The sequence below is a fragment of the Rhipicephalus microplus genome, chromosome 8 (genome assembly GCF_043290135.1).
Source record: "Rhipicephalus microplus isolate Deutch F79 chromosome 8, USDA_Rmic, whole genome shotgun sequence".
Taxonomy (NCBI): Eukaryota; Metazoa; Arthropoda; class Arachnida; order Ixodida; family Ixodidae; genus Rhipicephalus; species Rhipicephalus microplus.
The window spans coordinates 13,186,819-13,196,738 of record NC_134707.1 but is presented as its reverse complement, the minus strand read 5'-3'; positions in this window follow the sequence as shown (position 1 = coordinate 13,196,738).

The following is a 9,920-nucleotide window of genomic DNA, read 5'->3' as shown; positions in this document are numbered from 1 at the left end:
GCTTCGCACTAAACGCGCCCTGCAGGAATAAAATCAAGTTTTTCAGTTACATTCCATGGTTTTAGCAGTGAACGGACGTCAACGAAACGCTCAGCGTTCGCGTGACGTCCATCCTTGTGGTGTTCAGCATAATTCGGCTTTGAAGAGGTGTGCTGCCGGTTCAATGGTAAATGCACAACTATTATCTTTCTGGAGGAGCAGCAAAATAACGCGTCATATTGCACGTGTGGATTGACTCGGCTGCGTAGGCATATTTTAAAGGGAGATTAGGGAAAGGTCAGTGGGTTCCTTGTCAGATGTGGGCTGTCGCAGTGGGGGTGGGGACGGCACCACCGACCCCAGATCTGCGACGTCGTGCGACTAAGAAATGATCCGAATTTAAAAGGCAAACTGTGCATGCATTTATAACCTCATAGTTGAATCAATTTAAGCAAGTAGTAAAGTTGGCAGCTGGTAGTATAACTGGATAATGAGTCACAGACTAAGTATCTTTAGTTACGGAAGCTCACATATAGCCACAAAGTTATTCCGTTTTGTTGTGGGAGTGTAATAGTGAGCGCCTTCGAATTATGTCATGCGAATTAGATGTGCTCATGCCAGTACATCATAATTCGTGACATGGATGTTTTTTCAAGAAAAACTACATGAGACTTCATTCCCTTGATTCACCTTAGACTAACTGCGAAGTTCTAGGAGAGGGTACATTTGTTGATATTTCGCGGCTCTTGTAGAAAAATAGCACTTTTAGTGGTCGTGATTTACTGACAATGATGCACTTTCTAAATGTAAAATACAAACAGAGTATCTCCTCCGACGCTCATTCACCTCACAAAGACGATAAACAAAGAAACATTATCTCAAGCGATGCCACCACTTTTCACTGTCAAGCGCCTCACAGCCTGTTCTGCCGAGCTACTGCACTTCTTCGAGGACGTGTGTTTCAGTTGAGAGAAGCTAACAGGTATTTTCGCTCTGTTAAATTTTCATAAATTCAGAGAAGGATACTGGTGCTCAAAACTCTCGTCCACACATTATGTTGAGAAGAGACTTCGTTAACATAACATGTACTATGGCGTGGTAGAAAAGTAATATAACAATAATGCTGGTACCCACTCTGACCTATGTAACCAGGAGTCACACAGTACACATTTGGTAATGAGTTCGAAGTTCAATGCTTCCACCAGATTACAACGGTTGCTGCCATAATTCATCGTAATCAGTCACCGCATGAACAAAGTGCGCGTAATGCCTTACAAAAGCGTAACGGGTATCTCACCCCGCAAAATGACGAATAATCAACAAAGTGCACATCATTCCTTGCATATGCGAAGCGGGTACATCACTTCTACGAAAATTGATGAATATTCAACAAAGTGAACATAATTCTATACAAATGCGTAGCAAGTACCTCACTTCTCTACGAAATGACGAATAATCTACATAGTGCACATAATTTCTTGCAAATGCGTAGCGGGTACCTCACTCTTCCGCGAAACTATGAATAATCAACAAAGTGCATATAATTCCTTGCATATTTGTAGTGGTTACCTCACTCCTCCATGAAATGACGAATAATCAACAAAGTGCACATAATTCCTCGCAAATGCGTAGTGGGTACCTCACTTTTTCGCGAAATTATGAATAATCAACAAAGTGCACATGATGCCTTGAAAATGGTTAGCGGGTCAAAGTGTGCAGCGGATGACACGAAAATGATGATTTATCGCTCAGTGGGTACCTTGCCAGCGTACTTGCGTTAGTGGTACCTACAGAGCTTGCCACGGGTTCTGGCTATGCCGCTCTTCCAGCGTTTGCTGTGACTCTGCAGTGCTTTCCGCGCTAGTCGACATCATACATTTTTATCACCATCCATTTATTGGTACTGGCTTCGAGAGTTATTTAACACTTGTGAGAGGGTGCTATACTGATATCAAGTCGCGGAGATCAGAAATGTATGAGCATAAAGAAGATCGCCTATTTTCCTTGTTGCCTAACCGGTGAGAGTGGTTTCAAAGGTGGTTTCCCGAACTAGCCGAGCCAACAAACTTTCGGTTTCTTCCACAGTTGCCGTGGAGACAGCGCAAATTAAGGCACTGGGACGGTTTTGTATAGCTCTCGTGTTGATTGAAAGCGTGAGATCTGTCTTAGTTGCAGTAACTATCTTACTCTTTTGCTTGATTATTACTTCTTTGTTGTTTCTAGTGAGCGAATCGTGTGAAAGTACCAAGAAAATAACAAAACAATTTGAAAAATGCTAGACAAGACTCGAAATATCAGTTCATTATTTTTTCCTTCACGACCTCATTAAGCGCAGACCAGCACTGTCTTAAGAGAGATAGCCCAGTTTCGGTTCACGCTAACCCTTACTTGGTTAGTCGTTAAATGAACGTGGTCCCAGTTAATAGTGTAATAGGAATAAACCTTCCCAGTAGGCGGTTTCGGCTTGTGGAGATTCTCGGCTTTTGTTTGTCGCTGCTAAGGGCCAAGGCGCGTATTCGATTCCCGGGATCGAATTTCGGGAGTGGCGAATTGCAGAACATCATGTTTTCAAGGCTGATGTTCATATTGTTACAGACAGGTGAAGTGAAGCAAGATAAAGAGCAGGAAATTGCGACACGCACGCGACTCTGTTGGTCAGCCATCTTGAGTCTTTTCTGTTGTCTTCTGTATATGCATCTGGTGTATATGCAAGCAGCCCAGTAAAATGTAGTTGAAGGTGCCATTGATTTAATGGTCAGGAAGGTTACGAGTTGAACTCAATCCTAACCCCTGCTCCCACATTCTCCTCTGTGGCATACTGTGTGCTTCGTAAGCTTAGTTTTGGCCTATGAAGTCTCAAAATTTTCATGTTTTCTTTTAGTTTATGAAGAAACACCGTTTTTTTTTTTTGCTCCTAGCAAAATTAAATTTTGAGACTCGTGTAGGAAAAGAATGATCATTTGTGATAACAACAAATTAAAATTCATTTCAATAAAATTCTTTTCTTGCATTTTTTATTGACCGCATGTTATGCCAGTGTGAAAATACTTTTATTGCTCTCACGTCAAATGCAACCTTGAGTGTGTTCTATTATGGAAAAACTCAGTTATTCTATGTTTTCTAGCCGTATACTACTGCTCTAAACTGACTGGTGCTCGTTACAACAACGTAGTAATGCAATACGCGAATAAGCGGTGTTTCCCCTAACTTCATTTATCTAATCGCACACGACTGCAGTTCCTCATAGCAACAAACTGACACTGCGTTTGCCTGGTTCTGTGAACACGCTCGAACGAAAAAGCTCAGCTTCAAGGTGTACCTGTAGCGAGGAATTCTTTTCGAGGGGGGGGGGGGGGGAGCACTTGCTCAATGTCATGAACAACACCTAGTTTTTATTATGTGACCTCGGTAAAACACCCCCCTTATTCAAAACTTTCGGTATAATTGCTGGCCCTTAGACCCTCCCCACTGGTTATTTGCCTGCTTCAAGGTCAATCACATACGTAAAAACTTTCTCTGGGTTTGTGTCGTATAAGGAGCGCTGCTGTCGCTCTCAAATCACTGGACATTTTTCTTTTTTTTTTCGTTTGCCTAAACGCGTCTGACCATATTTTATTCCGCCTAAAGCCAGTAGTCCGACATCTCAGTTTGTTAAAGGAAGTCTGATGCGTGCGTCAAACAAACGCAGCTCAAGGATAGCGCCTGGTGAGCTGCGCTGCTCGAAAGCTTCTTCTTTTTTATTTTTCTGCTGGTGACTTTGAAGCCCTTCGATGGTTTAAACGAAAAAGGCAGCAATGCATTTGTCTTGACCGAGTTAAGTTCTTGGAATGTGGGTCCCGGAAACTGTACGGTGGCTTTTAAATAGTATGGAGATCGGAAATAGATCACTAGGAAGTAGAAGTAGACTTGAACAGATTTTGTCAGAAACGGGCCTTTAGAGTGCGCCAAACCGGGAGTACGTTAGTCTTATTCCCGGGTCCATGTAAGTCAGAAATAATTACGGTCCTTGATCGTTTTCTTATTTGGCAAACCCATGTATTGGTACGCTCCTAACTACAGTTCCTTTCGACTCAAGGTTACGCTTCCTTTCGGCGTCTTGGCTCCTATTTTACGCTGAAAGCTTGAAGTAGAGGAACTTGGAAATAATTGGGCGTAGTAATAGTGGGACTGATTTCTTTTGGAACTGAGTTATACACTTCTAAGTAGTTTACTTGAAAGTTTCACATCGCAAGATTTTGTAAAAGGTGGTATTTACCGCGTTAGATATTACCCGTTCACTGTGTATTCATAAAATATTTTTGAGAAAGAATCATTTTTCTTTCAGCAAGGGCTCAACTAATTATTCATGGATAGCTATCGCATGGGATCCGAGTGTTCCCGCACGAGGTTTGTGCGCGGCGTCAGAAGAGCTACGTCCTATGTCGGAGCTAATGTGAGAGTAGCAATCACTGCAAGAAGATATGAAATTTTTTGATAGTATATGTTTTCTAAAATAAAGATACGATGTCGGAAAAGATAAAAATGGTGGCCTCGTTATCTTGATGAAAATAATGAGAAACCTTTTGGAACAAAACAAACGTATGCAAAGGAAACAGTAGAGCAACGTTGAAGTTCCCAATAGTTTTAGCTTGAAGGACTCATTACCATCATCAATGGAGTTTTGAAAAAACCATGCGACGTTGTATTTTGCACATGACACTATGAGCCGAACGGGACGGTTTTACACTCTCCCATTGTAGAGTACCAAGTCTTTTAAATTGTTAAAACATATCGTCATCTGCACCGTTGTATGTCAGGGACAGCCTTCTGTTCTCCCATAGAAGACCACTGAGTATTCTGAATAGTTGATGTTCGGTGCCCAAGAAACACTTTTCGTCGAGATAGTTGGTTCATACTGAAAATGCTGATGAAATGAAGGAAAATTTGCGAGACCTTTAGGTTTCACATTTAGGACTTGAACGCACTAGCAATATCTTGAACTGAACTGAACTTGAACTGAACTTGAACTTTATTTCGCATCTATACATTGTACAGATAACAGGGACACAGACAAAAAGCCACATTACGGCTTGACGAGGTCTGTGCCCCTTTTTTTTTCGCAACAAACAGTTGGCGGGCAAGATCAAAAATGCAATGCAAGAACAGATTCATGTACACACACGCACAGTAAGAAATAGAGATAATTTAAAACACTTGCATCCGAAAACAATGAACAAATTTATATACAAAGTTTGAAACGCGTCGCTATACACCTTCAACACAAAAAATACACAAAAATACATAGTAAACATACGAGCATAAGAAGTGTCCTTAGTTATCCACTCTTAGCCATCAGATTATATCAATTACCGACAAAACAATTCCAATTGCTTCGTTGTTCGCTGTCTAGGCGAATCCCTCCCCCCTCTCCATTCAATAAGGCTTGAACCAATCCTGGCGTAGCTTGGTCCCGGAACTAGGTGATTCTAGTTCCGCGACCTATAGTTAGACTCATGAAACTATATACTGCTTCCAAACCTCCAATGGGGAAGCTTTCGGCCACCTAACACATTATCGGTAGATTAAATGAACGGACGGACGGGTGGCCAGACAGACAAACGGGCGGGCGGATGGATGGATGGATGGAGGGATGGATGGATGGATGGATGGATGGATGGATGGATGGATGGATGGATGGATGGATGGATGGACGGACGGACGGACGAATGGATGGACAGATGGACGGATGGATGGATGGATGGATGGATGGATGGATGGATGGATGGATGGATGGATGGATGGATGGATGGACGAACGGACGGATGGACGGATGGATGGATGGATGGATGGATGGATGGATGGATGGATGGATGGATGGATGGATGGATGGATGGATGGATGGATGGATGGATGGATGGATGGATGGATGGATGGACGGATGGACGGATGGACGGATGGATGGATGGATGGATGGATGGATGGATGGATGGATGGATGGATGGATGAATGGATGGATGGATGGATGGATCAGCGACTGTAGCGGGACCATCGGTTAACATTAACACAAGTAAGCTAAATTAGGCAGCATGTCAAAATTACACAGTGGGAATGTTATGTATATATTGAAGAATTTATAAAAAACAAAAAAATTTTCAATGCTGTACAACAAGTGCACAAGTCTGCACTTTTGATTGAGGCGAAAATGCTGTAGGCCCGTGTGTCCAGATTTGGGTGCACCTTAAAGAACCCCAGGTGGTCAATATTTCCGGAGCCCTCCACTACGTCGTCTCTCTGTACCTAATGCTGGTTTTGGGAAGTTTAATCTCACATATCAATCAACAAGTGCACCATAATTAGTTGCATGTTTATATAAGGGTGATATAATATAAATTTTCATTACAAATATTTCTTGGTATTGTACGCATATTTTTACATAGGAAATAATTTTTGTTCACAAACGAATCATACAATACATTTTAGTTCATGTTTGAATGCGTGCAGCGATGATGAATTTAACGTGTAGAGCACATTATTCCGTAATTGAATCGCTGTGAATGAGGATATCATTTCGCCATTGCTGCCAATTCCTATTACAAAATTTATAATGTCCATTGTAATATTAGCTTGAGTACCTATTGCACCTATACCTAAAATACTTACTACAAATCCTACAAACGTATACAGGGGCAGTATATGGAAGTTTGGGAAGGTAAATTATTATTTAAATGCTACAGCTCCTTACTTTTTGTTATAACTTGAAGCATAGCTTCAGAATTATGAATTATGTCAGTTTCAAATGTAGACCAGTGCATGTTACGAGTATCCGAGTTGAACTACAAATGTTTAGTCCATACGTGAACCAGCTACATTGCACAAGTATATCATCTGAATTTACTTCTACTATTCCCAGTGGCACACATCAAAAGTTAGTCACCGTGAAGTCATGAACGCATGCGGCTGATACACTTAAACAGTGATAAACTTGATCTACAGGAATTCAAAAAATTTTTCACGAGACTCAAAAATTTGTGCCAACTTCATTTATTTAAACAATAAACTACCTTCAGCAGGTGTCGGAGAGATTTCTTTTTTCTTTAGACTTTGCGAACTTCTGTGTATTCGACCAAAAACCTTGATGCAGCAAAAGAGGAGTAGCTGGCGATACGAATCGGCTCTAGCGTTTCCTTACATACATTTATTCTAAGGAGCAAATCTTGATGCACAAATTCTATTCAAGCCTGTAACAGTGGTTTCGATGTGCTACTGAAATTTATTGCCTACGTTCGTAGTTTACTTATATGTGTTTCGAGGGCTTCATGAAGTATAACCGTGTTTTTTTAATACGCAACACGTAAATTTCTCTGCTGTGTGCTGTTTTATTTAGTGCGGTTCGGACACTTACATCATCGTAAGTTACCTAACCGAGTCTGTAAATTTGCTCACGTGAGAACATTTCCTCAAAATTTTGAGTAAAATCTAGTAAAAAATGATTACCCTCAACCTCTTGCGTGACTCTTTTGTCAACACATATTTTTATCAACACGAGCGATGTTGAAACTTGATCAATGATTCTCTTTATGCATTTTGTTCATTTTATTCTACATTGTTTACGCACGTGCATATTTTTCATTTTCCTCTCTGTAATGCCCATCCTGGTTGCGCATTGCATTGGCCTACAGTTTTTTCTTTTTCAATGAACAAACAGAAGCTTTACCTTTTAGGACAGGACGAAGGACTTGCTCGTTTAAATAATTATTCTTGATGAATTTTTCTGCAGTGAAACTCGCCCTAACCACGATCCTTATTAAGATTTATTCTGATTGGAGCTTAGTCGTTTTCCTTGAAGTGTTCAGTTGTCGCTTTTCGTTCCCGCCTGAATCTTTCGAACACGTTATTTGGTGGACAGCCATTTCGATACGTATGGCTTAAACAATGCCGATCTTTTTTCTCGTTTACTCTGAGATTGGTGCTTCAGCGTTTTTACGAAATCCTTTTGCTTCGGCGATTGTTCATTGCCAGAGGTGAGTTGTCAGAGGGGGATTTCTGCGAAACGAGATTACGCATTTAGGATCTGCGGTTATCAGGAAACTTTAAATCCTTATCTTTGTTTATATTCTGTCGTAACATTTACCACTGGTTTGCTTCCACGCAATATTCTCTTTTGTACACACTAGTTTTTTTTTTTTTTGAGGTCCTCGTGGCGGAAGGTAGTAAAATTATGCTGTTTTTAGTTTCGATTTTTTCTATGCTCTGACGAAAATTTCTGCGAAGTTACGGTGTCAAAATTTGACACAACTTTGACATCACGTCATGTTTAGGTTGATTTATTATATAAAATAAAGAGTCACAGTGAAAGAGCCGTTGTTAAAAAAAAGAAAAGAGAAGGAGTAACTAACCGGATCAGATTAAACGAAGCGCCACAACAAGCTTTACGAACGGATTATATTTGCGTAATGAAAACTAGATAAGCTCCACCGTGATGAATGACTTAGCTAGCGAGAGAAAGTCTTTTACTATTTTTATTGTACGAGAACTTATCTCGCTGTTGTACAACAGTTTTTTTTCTAAGTTGCTATACTGTAAGAGGATTCGCATCCATTGGTGCGAAAGCTTTGCATACTCTTTACCTCCTTAACGCGAAACCAACATTGAAGTGGTGAACACTGAGTTGGCTTTCTTGTAGAAATATATATCGTAATAGATTACATGCACAGTGTTAGCAAAAGACTGTTTTGTATGTTTTACTTTGAGATACATGTTCAAGTTACACTCAAGGGCTAAGGCGTAGCCGGCACCATATTTGTGCGCCAGCATCTTCTTATACATCATATCAATAAAAAAAAATGAGGGAGTATTAAGTGTGTGGTCTTCGGCTCTTGTTGTTTCGGTTTTCTGTATCAAATAGAAGTAATGGCGTTAACAATAAATGTCCTGTAAAGTAAATACTTAAGTAAATACTTTTGCTTTGGCGTCACGTTGAATGATGGCAACCAGAGCTTTAAAAGCACGCTCCATTTATCCGATGAGAATGAAAAGAACGACACTGTGCATGGAATTTCCGTCAAGTTTTACAAAAGATGCGAATACATTTTACACAGCAGATAAATATATGTTAATGTTTTAACCACGCAGAAACTATTTATAAAATGAAGCGTCATTTGGACAGCAATTGACTATACTAGAAACTTATAGGAGCTCTTACGCATTCCTCAAAGGCAACTCGAAGGCTTTGTCTTCTCCTCAGTTTTCGTCTCAATCGACGAGCTTTCTCCGAACGCTCTCAGCACCTATACTTTATAAGAGGGTTTCTCCCCGAGTGTGCTCGTGATTGTGTGTACCTCCTCATCTCTCTGCAACCTCTTTTCTCCCCTTCATCCCTTCACCAGTGCAGGGTAGCAAACCGGATGTGCGTCTGGTTAACCTTTCTGCCTTTCTTTGCATCTTTATCTCTCTCTCTCTCTCTCTTCGAACTGCCTTTAAGATCAGCGGCATTACACGCCTTCTGCAACTCATCTCGGTTTAGATTATACCTCTGCGAGATCGGCGGCCCTTTCACCAAGCGATAGTGTGATGCGTTCACGCCATGTTGTGACATCGCAATATGTGACGTCACAATGACGTCAAGTTTGCATGTTTCACTGCGAATGTCGCCGAAAGACGATAGTCTTTTGTCTGGAGAGAGTGAACAAAACGTTAATTTGATGTTCTGCGCGAGAAAGAAATGCTGAATTGTATTCTGCTGGCGCTGCGTTAGAGTGCCTAAATTTGTGCAGCGAAGGCAAACGAGCACATCGATGCACGTCACACGTGAGCCACGAGCGCTAACTGGCAGTTATCTTAGAAAACGAAGGAAGGCATGCGCGCCTGTCTCGGAGGCGTTAAGGTGTAGAACGCAAAGCGACGGGCAGGTGCCACCACTGTGTCATCCTAGCAAAGCGTTGGAAACACTTGCCTTTTGTGCA